Source organism: Dromiciops gliroides, chromosome 2, assembly GCF_019393635.1.
Source record: "Dromiciops gliroides isolate mDroGli1 chromosome 2, mDroGli1.pri, whole genome shotgun sequence".
NCBI classification, from domain to species: domain Eukaryota; kingdom Metazoa; phylum Chordata; class Mammalia; order Microbiotheria; family Microbiotheriidae; genus Dromiciops; species Dromiciops gliroides.
In genome coordinates this window covers 364,146,078-364,158,922 of record NC_057862.1, presented here as the reverse complement: position 1 = coordinate 364,158,922, position 12,845 = coordinate 364,146,078, and the positions used below count along the sequence as shown (strand labels likewise).

General features: G+C 37.7%; 1 protein-coding gene across 10 annotated transcripts in view; it reads right to left on the bottom strand.

Moving 5' to 3' along the window:
• The window catches only part of PTPRT (protein tyrosine phosphatase receptor type T), a 1,379,429-nt gene that overhangs the window by 216,965 nt on the left and 1,149,619 nt on the right, over positions 1 to 12,845 (bottom strand). The window lies entirely within an intron of this gene.

Below are 12,845 nucleotides of genomic sequence, written 5' to 3'. Positions count from 1 at the left end.
TCTGTCTGCATGTCTCTCTCATCCAGATGCCCCATCTCCAGACAGAGACTCTATACCCACCATTATCCAAATGGGACCTTGGGCAAGAAATTTAACTTTTTTGAACTTCATTTCCTTATCTGTAAAATGGAATAATAATAATAATAATAATAATAATAATAATTCCTTTTCCTTGTTGTGAATATAAGGGTTAATATGTGAAGGTGCTCATTTCATTATAATACTTAAAGTGTTTAAAAGCACTTTATTTATATTATCTGTGAACCTTGCAACAACTCTCTAAGGTAAGCAAAGTTATTATTATAACTTGACAGATAAGGCAATTTAGATTGAGAGAGATTAAAGGACTTGCCCACAGTCATATAGCAAGTTGGTGTTGGATTTAAGCTCAGGTAGTATGTATTATACTACCATGCTAACTCACAAAGTACCAAATGAGGTCAAATGAATAAACTTATCCCTTCTTCAAACATCCCCATTTCTGCTGGTGATGCAATCACCCTTCCTCAGGCTTGCAGCTTTAGAATCATACTTGACTTTTCCCTTCTCCTTAACCACCAAAGCCCATTCAACTGGGAAGTTTTGCTGAGTGTAGCTCTGCTACATCTCTAATAATAATTAATAATAATAACATTTGCATAGTGCTTTAAGGTTTATAAAGTGCTTTACAAATATTTCATTTTATCCTTACAACCCTAAATAGATAGATGCTTTTATTATACAAATTTTACAGATGAAGAAAATGAGGCACAGAAAAGTCAAGTGACTTGTCCAGAGCCACATACTTAGTAAGTGTTCAAGGTCAACTGTGAACTAGGATCTTCCTAACTCCAAAGCTCTTTCCACTGTACCACGTAGCTGCCTATGTCAGTCTCCTCTCCATTCATGCAGCCTTTACCAAGATTACCTATCCTTGTGGCCTAGATTATTACAAAAGCCTATGAATTGTCTTCCCTATCTGAGACCTACCATTCTTCAATCCCTCCTCCTCAGTTCTGAAAAATCACTTTCTTTTTTTAAAATAAGTTCTATTTTATTTTTTTATTTGTTTTTTTTTTGTGGGGCAGTGAGGATTAAGTGACTTGTCCAGGGTCACACAGCTAGTAAGTGTCAAGTCAGCAGGAGGCTACTGGCCACAGTACAGATCAGCATCTGAGGCCCCTTGGTCCTGGCTCAAAAGGGTGGTGGTACAGCAGGTCAGTTGTGAGACTGGCTAGCCCTGGCTGAGAGGGCAAACTGCCAGCTAGAGAACCATCCACAGGATAGGCACAACTAGGCCAAGCCATCACATGAAGCAAGCCTAGGGTGGTGAGGAGTCCACAAACCACAAAGGCATCAGAGCAGAAAGCCAGTGATCAGGCCCCTATCCCCCAGCAAAAAAAGCTTGCAACAGGGCCCCTGTACCCCAGGAGGAGTCCTCAACTTTAAAAGTAAAAAAAAATAGGCTCCAATATGAGTAAGAAACAGAAAAGGGCCCTTACCATTGAGAGCTTCTATGATGACAGGCAAGACCAAAATACAAACAGATGAGTACAATACTATCAAAATGTCTACATGTAAAGCATTAAGGGGGAAGATTAAATGGTCTCAAGACCAAAAAGCCTTCTTGGAGGAACTAAAAAAGGATTAAAAAAACAAATAAGAGAGGCAGAAGAAACAAAATGGGGAAATAAATAAGAGAAATGGGAGTTACACAAGAAAATTATGAAAAAAGAGTCAACAGCTTGGAAAAGGAAGCACAAAAATTGCCTAAAGAAAACAGTTCTTTAAAAAATACAATTGGTCAAATGGGAAAAAATGGCCACATGGAAAAGGAAATGCAAAAGCTTTGTGAGAATTGGAATGACACCTCCTGCTGGGAGGGATATTGTGAGCTCTGGCCTGAAAAGAAACCGTGTCACTTTAGGGTCTGGAAGTGACCTTTTCTGGGGTTTTGAAGGTCAGATAGGCATCAGGAAGTGATTTTCATGGGTCCTGTCAATCAGTGCTACCAAGAAATTAGCTTACAGCTGTGTGTGTATGTGTGTGTGTGTGTGTGTGTGTGTGTGTGTGTGTGTGTGTATGGGCCTGTTTACTGTTTCACAGGAGGCTTCTGGGAGGAGCAATGCCTTTTGTTTTGGGACTGAGGCTTGGCAGGAGGAGAGATGCTGGGCTCTCTTAGTTAGATAAAGTTTGCTTTTTACCTCTCTCTCTCTCTTCACTAACTTCTGATGCACTTTAATAAATACTTAAAAGTCTAAATTCTTGCTAAAGCTTCTAGGCAACCACTCATTAGATTTTAGATATCATAGCTAGAATTTTAGGCCCTTACAGATTACTGAAAAAAAATGCCTTACAAATTAGAACTGGGAAGATGGAAGCTAATGACTCTGTGAGACACCAAGAATCAATCAAAGGAATGAAAAAATAGAAGAAAATATGAAATACCTCATTGGAAGGACAACTGACCTGAAAAATAGATCCAGGAGAGATAACTTAAGAATTATTGGACTACCTGAAAGCCATGATCAAAAAAAGAGTCTAGACACCATATTCCAGAAAATTATGAAGGAGAATTGCCCTGATATTATAGAATCAGAGGACAAAATAGTCATTGAAAGAATCCACTGATCATTTCCTGAAAGAGACCCCAAAAGTAAAACTACAAGGAATATTATAGCCAAAATCAAGAATTATCAGGTGAAGAAGAAAATACTGCAAGCAGCCAGAAAGAATTTAAATATCATGGAGCTACAGTCAGGATTTCACAGGACCTGGCAGCATCAACATTAAAGGTTGAAGAAGGCTTGGAATATAATATTCTGGAAGACAAAGGAGCTTGGTTTGCAACCAAGAATCAATTACGCAGCAAAATTGAGCATTACCTTTCAGGGGAAAAGATGGACATTGAATGAAATAGGGGGCTTTTAAGGTTTCCTGATGAATATACCAGAACTGAGCAGAAAATTAGATCTTCAAATACAAGCCTCAAGAGAAGTATAAAAAGATAAACTGAGAAAAAGTTATTTAATAAGGTTAAACTGTTTACATCCAGGGGAAGATAATACTTACAACTCTTGAAAACTGTATCTCTATTTGGGGAGATAGACAGAATATACATAGAGGGGATAGGTATAAATTGACTTTTATGTGATCATATAAAGACAATTAAGGGGTGAAAAAGGAGTATATGGGGAGAAGAGGAAAGGGGAAGTGGAATGGGGTTAATTACATCATATGAAGAGGGACAAGAAAAGCTTTTACAATAGAGGGCAAGAAGGGAGGGGAGAGCAGTTTCAGAGTTACTCTCATCAGATTTGGTTTAAAGAGGGAATAACATACACACACACATATATGTATAAAGAGCCATTTGGATAAAGAAATATAGTTTATCCTTTAAGGAAGTAAAATGGTAAGGGGAAAAGGGGAGCACTGATAGAAGGGAGGGAAGATTGAGGGAAGCAGTGGTCAGAAGCAAAATGCTGGTGAGGAGGAAAAGGGTGAAAGAAGAATAAAAAGTACAAAGGGGAAAATAGGATGGAGGGAAATACATAGTTAGTATTCATAACTGTGAATGTGAATGGGATGAACTTTCCAGTAAAATGGAAGCAAAGAGCAGAGTGGATGAAAAACCAGAATCCTACAATATGGTATTTATAAGAAACACATCTGAAGCAGAGAGATACACACAGAGTAAAGGTAAAAGGTTGGAGGAGAATATATTATACTTCAGCTAAATTAAAAAAAAAACAGGAGTAGCAATCCTTATCTCAGATAAAGCAAAAGCAAAAATAGATCTAATTAAAAGAGATAAGGAAGGAAACTACATCGTGCTAAAAGGTACCATAGACAGTTAAGTAATATGAATACTAAACATATATGCACCAAGTGGTATAGCATCCAAATTCTTAGAGAAGTTAAATGAGTTACAAGAGTAAATAGACATGGGGGCAGCTGGGTGGTGCAGTGGATGGAGCACCGGCCCTGAATTCAGGAGTTCCTGAGTTCGAACCCGGCCTCAGACACTTGACACTTACTGGCTGTGTGACCCTGGGCAAGTCACTTAACCCCCATTGCCTGCAAAAAAATTTAAAAAAAAAAGAGTAAATAGACAGCAAAACAATACTAGTGGGGGATCTTAACCTTCCCCTCTTAGAACTAGATAAATCTAACCACAAAATAAATAAGAAAGAAGTTAAAGAGGTGAATAGAATTTTAGAAAAGCTAGATATGATAAACCTCTGGAGATAGAAAGGAATATACCTTTTTCTCGGTGGTACATGGCACATATACAAAAACTGACCATGTATTAAGGCACTAATACCTCACAGTCAAATGCAGAAAGGCAGAAATAGTAAATACATCCTTTTCACATCACGATGCAATAAAAATTACATGTAATAAATAGCCATGGAAAGATAGACTGAAAAATAATTGGAAACTAAGTAATCTCATCCTAAAGAATGAGTGGGTCAAACAACAAATCATAGAAACAATCGATAACTTCATCCAAGAGAATGACAACAATGAGACAACATACCAAAATGTATAAGATGCAACCAAAGCTGTTCTTAGGGAAAATTTTGTATTTCTATATGCTTACATGAATAAAGTAGAGAAAGAGGACATCAATGAATTGGGCCTAGAACTAAAAAAAGAACAAAGAACAAATTAAAAATCCTCAATTAAATACTAAATTAGAAATTCTAAAAATCAAAGGAGAAATTAATAAAATTGAAAGTAAGAAAACTATAGAATTAATAAATAAAACTAAGAGCTGGTTTTGTGAAAAACAATAAATAAAATAGATAAACCTTTGGTTGGTTTGATTTAAAAAGAAAGAAGAAAACCAAATTACCAGTATTAAAAATGAAAGGGGTGAATTCACCACTAACGAAGTTGAAATTAAAGCAATAATTAGGAGTTATTTTGGTCCACTGTATGTCAATAAATTTGACAATCTAAATGAAATGGATGAATATTTACAAAAACTATCCAGATTAATAGAAGAGGAAATAAAATCCTTAAACAAGCCCATTTTAGAAAAAGAGATTGAACAATCCATCAATGAACTCCCTAAAAAAATCTCCAGGGCCAGATGGGTTTACAAGTGAATTCTACCAAACATTTAAAGAACAATTATTTTCAATACTATACAAATAATTTGGAAAAATATGTGAAGGAGTTCTACCAAATTCCTTTTATGCCACAAATATGGGGTTGACACCTAAACCAGGCAGAGGCAAAACAGATAAATAAAATTATAGACCAATTTCCCAAGTGAATATCGATGAAAAAATGTTAAATAAAATATTAGCGAGGAGATTATAGCAATTTATCACCAGGATAATACACTATGACCAGGTGGGATTTACACCAGGAATTCAGGGCTGGTTCAACATTAGGAAAATTTATCAACATAATCTACCACATCAATAACAAAACAAACCAAAATCATATGATTATTTCAATAGATGTATAAAAGGCTTTCGACAAAATACATCACTTATTCCTATTAAAAACCACCAGAGAACACAGGAATAAATTTCCTTAAAATAATAAGCAATATGTACCTAAAACCATCAGCAAACATTATATGTAAAGGGGATAAGTCAGAGGCATTCCCAATAAGATCAGGTGTGAAACAGGGATGTCCATTATCACCTCTATTATTTAATATTGTACTAGAAATGTTAGCTTTAGCAATAAGAGAAGAAAAAGGAACTAAAGGAATTAGAATAGGCAAGGAGGAAATAAAACTATCACTCTTTGCACATAATATGATGGTATACTTACAGAATCCTAGAGAATCAACTAAAAACTACTTGAAACAATTAACAACTTTAGCAAAGTTGTAGGATATAAAATAAATCTACATAAATGATCAGTTTTTCTATACATGACCAACAAAGTCCAGTAGCAAGAGATAGAGAAATTCCATTTAAAGTAACTATAGACAATATAAAATATATGAGAGTCTACCTGCCAAGACAAACCCAGGAACTCTATAAACACAATTACAAAACACTTTTCACACAAATAAAATCAGATCTAAATAATTGGAAAAATATCAATTGCTCATGGATAGGGTGAACTAATATAATAAAAATGACAATTCTACCTAAATTAATTTACTTATTCAGTGCCATATCAATTGGACTACCTAAAATTATTTTACAGAGCTAGAAAAAATAATAACAAAATTCATCTGGAAGAACAAAAGGTCAAGAATTAAGGGAACTAATGAAAACAATGCACAGGAAGGTGGAGTAGCCATATCAATTCTAAAGCTCTACTATAAAGAGGCAATCATCAAAACTATGTGGCACTGGCTAAGAAATGGAGTGGTGGATCAGTGCAATAGGTTAGGCACAGGAGATGCAGTAGTAAATGACTATAGTAATCTACTGTTTGATAATCCCAAATACTCCAGCTTCTGGAATAGGAACTCAGTATTTGCCAAAAACTGCTGGGAAAACTAAGATAATATGACATAAACTAGGCATAGACCAACATCTCATACCATATACCAAAATGAGGTCAAAATGGGTACATGATTTAGAGATAAGGGGTGATACCATAGATAAATTAGGAGAGGAAGGAATAGTTTACCTCTCAGATCTATTGAGGAGAAGAATTTATGACCAAACAAGAGATAGAGAATATTATAAAATGCAAAATGGACAATTTTGATTACATTAAATTAAAAAGAGTTCATACAAGCAGAAACAATGCAAGTAAAATTAGAACGGAAGTAGAAATCTGGGAAACAATTTTTATAGCCAGTATTTCTGATAAAGGACTCATTTCAAAAATATGTAGGGAACTAAATAAAATTTATAAGAATGAAAGTCATTCCCCAATTGAGAAATGGTCAAAAGATATGAAAAGGCAATTTTCAGATGAAGAAATCAAAGCTGTCTATTGCCATATGAAAAAATGCTCTAAATCACTATTGATTAGAGAAAATGCAAATTAAAACAATTCTGAGGTACCACAACACACCTGTCAGATTGACTAATATGACAAAAAAGGAAAATAATGACTGTTGGAGAAGCTGTGGAAAAACTGAAACACTAATGCATTGTTGGTGGAGTTGTGAACTGATCCAACCATTCTGGAGAGCAATTTGGACTACATCCAAAGGGCTATGGGACTGTGTATACCCTTTAATCCAGTAATACCACTACTAGGTCTATATCCCAAAGAGATCATACAAAATGGAAAAGGACCTACATGTAGAAAAATATTTATAGCTGCTCTTTTTTTTTGTGATGGCAAAGAATTGGAAATCATGGGGATGGCCATCAATTGGAGTATGGCTGAACAAGCTGTGGTATATGAATGTAATGGAATACTATTGTTCTATAAGAAATGATGAGCAGGCAGATTTCAGAAAAACCTAGAAAGACTTAAAGTGGACTGATGCTGAGTGAAATGAGCAGAACCAGGAGAACATTGTAAACAGTAACAGCAACACTGTGTGATTATCAACTGTGATAAACTTAGATTTTATCAGCAATACAATGATCCAAGAGAATTCCAAAGGACTAGTGATAGAAAATGCTTTCCACATCCAGAAAGAAGAAATGTGGATTCTGAATGCAGACTGCACCAAACTGTTTCTACTTTTGTTTTTCTTTTTGTTTTCTTTTTTGAGGATTTTCCCTTTTGTTCTGATTCTACTTTCACAACACAACTAATGCAGAAATGTTTAATGTGGTTGTACATATATAACCTATATGAGATTGTTTTCTGTCTTGGGGGAGGGAGGGAGAAAAAATTGGGGACTCGAAATCTTATAAAAACAAATGTTGAAAGCTATCTTTACATGTAACTAGAAAATAATAAAATACTTTTATGATTAAAAAAAAAGAAAGTAGGGACACTTTTTTTTATCTTTATATCCTCAGAAGATAGTGTGGTGTCTGTATAGAGTAAGATCTTAATAAATATTAGTTGAATGTAATTATCTTCATAACTTACTAGTTTGTGTTTCAAATGGATCAATACGGCCCAGAGCTATAAATAAGTCATTCTGATACTCTGGTGAAATATCACTAAATGTCCTCATATCAGATATTTGGAGAGGAGGGGTCACCCACACTGGTATTGTTGTAGAAAGACAGAAGCCCTGCAATACCAGACCCCATGGGAGAAGAACCCAGTCTACTTCTTCCTGCAGAGCTTATTGCTTTGAGACAGACTAAGGCAGGGTCAAGCTGAAGAGGTACTCAGCCGGTGTGTGACCAGCAGGGTAGGAAGTATACCACCTTGTAACTGCCTAGTTTAACTAATTATTCTTGCTAACAAGTTTCTATGTTGTGGTAGGAATAAAAATACTGTCAAAATGTAATCAAATATAAGATTATGTAATCTTTCCAATCATTATTTAAAATATTTTTACTCTGTACATTTTGGTGTCTTTAAGGCAAAATCCTAGTCGTGCCTCTCTGAGAAGGATCCTTTGAAAATCTCACCTTCAATCAAAGGCTATACCTCCATGGTCTATGTACTGGAGTTTGGAAAATGGTACAATTAATTTGAAAAAAATATAATTCATCCACCTAGAGTCTCAGGTTCTATAATTTCCCCTGGGAGATACATTCTCCCATTTAAAAAAGGTACATTCAGCCTTTAAGTGAGGAAAGAGGTAAACAAAGAAAGCATCATTTTATCATGTTGTACCTTGGCACCCGCATCACAGAAAATACTGATGCTCCATCTCACTTGAAGTCACTCACCCTCCTCCAAAGTCCTGTAGCTGCTGTGTCCATTTGCTAAAATGTCACCAGTAACAATCACCTTCATGTAGCATGGTGGAGTGAAAAGAATCTTGAACTGGGGATTGAGATACAGCTCAATTCTAAGCTTTGTTTGAACATTTTTGTGTGATTTTTTTTTTTTTTTGGTGAGGCAATTGGGGTTAAGTGACTTGCCCAGGGTCACACAGCTGGTAAGTGTTAAGTGTCTGAGGCCGAATTTGAACTCAGGTCCTCCTGAATCCAGGCCAATTCTCTATCCACTGCGCCATCTAGCTGTCCCTTGTGTGACTTTTAACAAGTTCCATATCCTTACCTAGCCTCACCTCTTCTCACCTGTAAAACGAGCAGATTGACCTCAATGATCTCTTATTATTGGCCGGTCATTTTTCAGTCATGTCTGACTCTGTGGCCCCCATTTAGGGTTTCCTTGACATGGATAGTGGGAGTGGTTTGCCATTTCCTTCTCCAGCTCATTTTACAGATGAGGAAACTGAGGCAAACAGGGGTAAGTGATTTGCCCAGGGTCACACAGCTGGTAGATGACTGAGGTCAGGTATGAATTCAGGAAGATGAATCTTCCCGACCTCAGCCCTGACACTCTACCCATGGAACCACCTAGTTGTCCCAAAGATCGTCATGTTCCCACTAACAAACTACTGTGTTCTATGATTCTCTGTTCAGACATGGAGAACCACAATCACATTCCCAGTTCCTTTCACTTCTGATTTACTCTGACATCCCTTTCCTCTGGTTTCCTAATGTAGTGGTAACAGAACTGTAGGTAAAAAGGGGGACTTTGCAGCTTTGCTGCTGCCCCAAACTGCTAGCCAAGGCTGGGTTTCAGAAGTTGTGCTGTGTGCCCTGTTATGTGACAATAATAAAGAACAGCTTTATTTCCAGAAAAGAGGCTGAGTAGATAGTGATTTTTTTTAAAAAAGCCTGTTTTGACTTGTAAATGGAGCTTGAGAAATCTGGAAGTCACCGATGAGACACCTTGTCACTGGTGCCAAGTCACTTTCAGGGCCCAAATTATAAGAGCCATTTAACATGGCAGGCTCATCATTCAGGGACAGTGAGTGAAAGATGCTTTTCCTTGGGCGATGGCAACAGACCAGCATTCAAATTCTCACTTACTCTCTCTTACATGCTTGGAAGGCTGAAGATGTTCCATCAATATCTGGAACAGGTTATAGAAGGCCAAAGGGCAGACAGTCTGTTATCTATGCCAGGATCGCATCTGAAGATGGTGTTTGTCCCCAGGTCTGGAATGAATCTCAGGAGACAAACACTCAATCAGGTGATAATAGCTGTTGGGGGACAAAGAGCCTAATGCTAGGCACTGTGAGGGTAAGACTAAAGAAATGGGAGGTAATAATTACGGACATTCATATTTGTATTTCAATGTTTGTTTTATGAACATTATCTCATCTGAGATGGGATGATGCTTATTTTTCCCATTGGTTTAGGGAACTCATCTGTGAAGAAAATGACTTTACTGATGTTGGTAGCCTAGTGTTTTGTAACTTAGAATCATAAAGAATTTCCTATTAGCAACAAAAGGTTAAGAATCTTGCCTGGGATCATACAGTCAATATTAATCAGAGATGTAACCTGTACCTAGGTTGTCCTTATATTCAGAGGTCAGTCCTCTTTACATAATACTGCTCCTTATCTGTAACATGGGGATATAATACCTGTAGTATAAACCAAAATGATCCCTATAACTTATTATCCCTATCTCATGGATGAAGAAACTGAAGCTCAAAGAGGTTCATCGACTCACCCCATGGTAATAAAGCTAAAGGCAATGAGGGGCTGAAGTGGATAGAGTACTGAGCCTGGAGTCAGTTCAAATCTGGCCTTAGAGACTTACTGGCTGTGTGACCCTGGGTGAGTCCCTTAACCGTGATTGCCTCAGTTTCTTCATCTGTAAAAGGAGCTGCAGAAGGAAATGGCAAACTGCTCCAGTATCTCTACCAAGAAAACCCCAAGTGGGGTCATGAAGCATCAGGAACAACTGAAAATGACCCAACCACAGCAAGAACAATGTACCTTACGTCAGAAGAATAATTTGGACTTCTGTCTTCTAGACACCAAATTCAGCAGTATATCCATTATAAGATATTAGCTCCCCAGACCATCTCACAAGGAGCTTAACATCCTGAGTTTATGCACCCTGACTAAAAACACATTTATGGATGACAGGTCATACTGCGGGGTCAGGAATCCTTGTTCTGCTAACAAGTCACTGTATGACCTTGAACAGGTCATAAAAGCCTCTTTGTACCTAAATTTCCTTGTATACAAGGTGAAGGGTTCAGACGAGATGACCAGCAATCCAGTCTAACTCTGACATTCTGTAATTCAGTTAGAGCTACAAAGATAGGCCCCTTCTAGGTATAAAAAGGAGGGTGTCAAAATGTATTTTAATTAGACACATTCATAGAATCAAAGATGGAGAGCTGGAAGGAACCCCAGAGACAATCTAAATGCCTTCCTTTGAAAGAGGGGGAAACTGAAGCCCAGGACAGTTAAGTGAATCTCCTGAAATCATATTAGGTAGTAGGACTCAAAGCTCTTTTTACTATATACTATACCAGGCTGCCTTCAGTGATTCTCGAGAAGGGCCTAACACTTAAGTGAGGAGTTTGGAATCCAAGTTTACATGCCTGGATGGGCTTCAGGATGCTAGGGAAGTGCCCAATCCCCCTTGTGGCCCCTCCACTCAGTTCTAATGAGGCCTTGATGATACTTGCTTCCCGGTTAGCAAAGCCTTTGAGCTGTAATTACTAATTGATGTTTGTAAAGTATTTTAAATCCTCAGGTGACAGATGTAATCAAGGGGCAATTTATTATGGTAATTGTTATTAGTATAGATCATCAGTATTTGTAGATGTCACTTCTCCCTGCAAGCAGGTGTGCCAAGATTAGAAGGGAACAGAAGCTTCCTGTTAAAGGAAAAAGTATCTACTATTTCTAGTGTAAGCCCATACCCCCAGTAGGCAGAGCACTAGTGCTGTGAGACTTTAGGAAGATGAGGATCTAGAATGAGTTCTTAAAGAGAGCCTGGAGGTCATTGAGTCAAAGCCCTTCATTTTATACATGAGGTGATAGAAGTTAAGAGCAGAGTGACTAGCTCAGGAGATCACACAAGGAGCAAATGGCAGACCTGAGATGCAAAACCAGGTTCTCTGATTCCAAATCCGGTGGGTTCTACTCCCTTCTCCCTCCCATATCACTGTGAATGGCTCAGAAAGTCAAACTCAACATTTAAAATTTTCTTGAGTCATACAGATGGGGTGCCCTCCTGAAGAAATAGGAATTCTGGTGCCCTAAGGAAAGTTGGCTTTGGGTATACAGAGGGCAATCAGGCCCAGAGAGTTTGGACCTAGCCCTTAGGATGCTACTATGGCCCCCAACTCTGATCCTCCCCTCCCAATCCCTAGGAAGAGAATTGGTGAGGAAGAAGCATGTAAAATAAGTTGTTCAAAACATATCTACTAAATGCCTACTATGTGCTAGGATGCAAAGAAAGGCAAAAGTCATTTCCTGACCAGTCAGTGTACTGGCTCTGTGAATGAGAAACTCCTTCGAAGATGAATTCCTACCCTAACATTCAAAGCCAAGAGGCTTCAATGGATGACAAATGTCCATCTAAAATATAGTACCTGACTAATCTTTTATCCCCTTTCCTCCCAGGGCAACTAGGCTAGTTAACTCAAGGGAATAATACAGATATGGTTAGCTTAGATTCCAAGAAAGCATTTGACAAAATCTCTCATGCTATGCTTATGGCTGAAATGGAAAGACAAGGGCAAGATGATAGGACAAGTAAGGGGATGTGAAACTAGTTGAATGACCACAGTCAAAGAGTAGTCATTAATGTGTCAATGTGAAGGGAGACTTAAATGGAGAACACAGATAAACACATTTTTCATGCTCCAGCCCTATGAGCTCCCTTTTTCTAAACCAGGGGGTTATAACTGCATGTGTGCGTGCACACGCGCACATGTGTGTGTGTGTGTGCGCGTGCGTGTACGTGTGCGTGTGCGTGCGTGCGTGCGTGTGTGTGTGTGTGTGTGTGTGTGTGTGTGTGTTGGG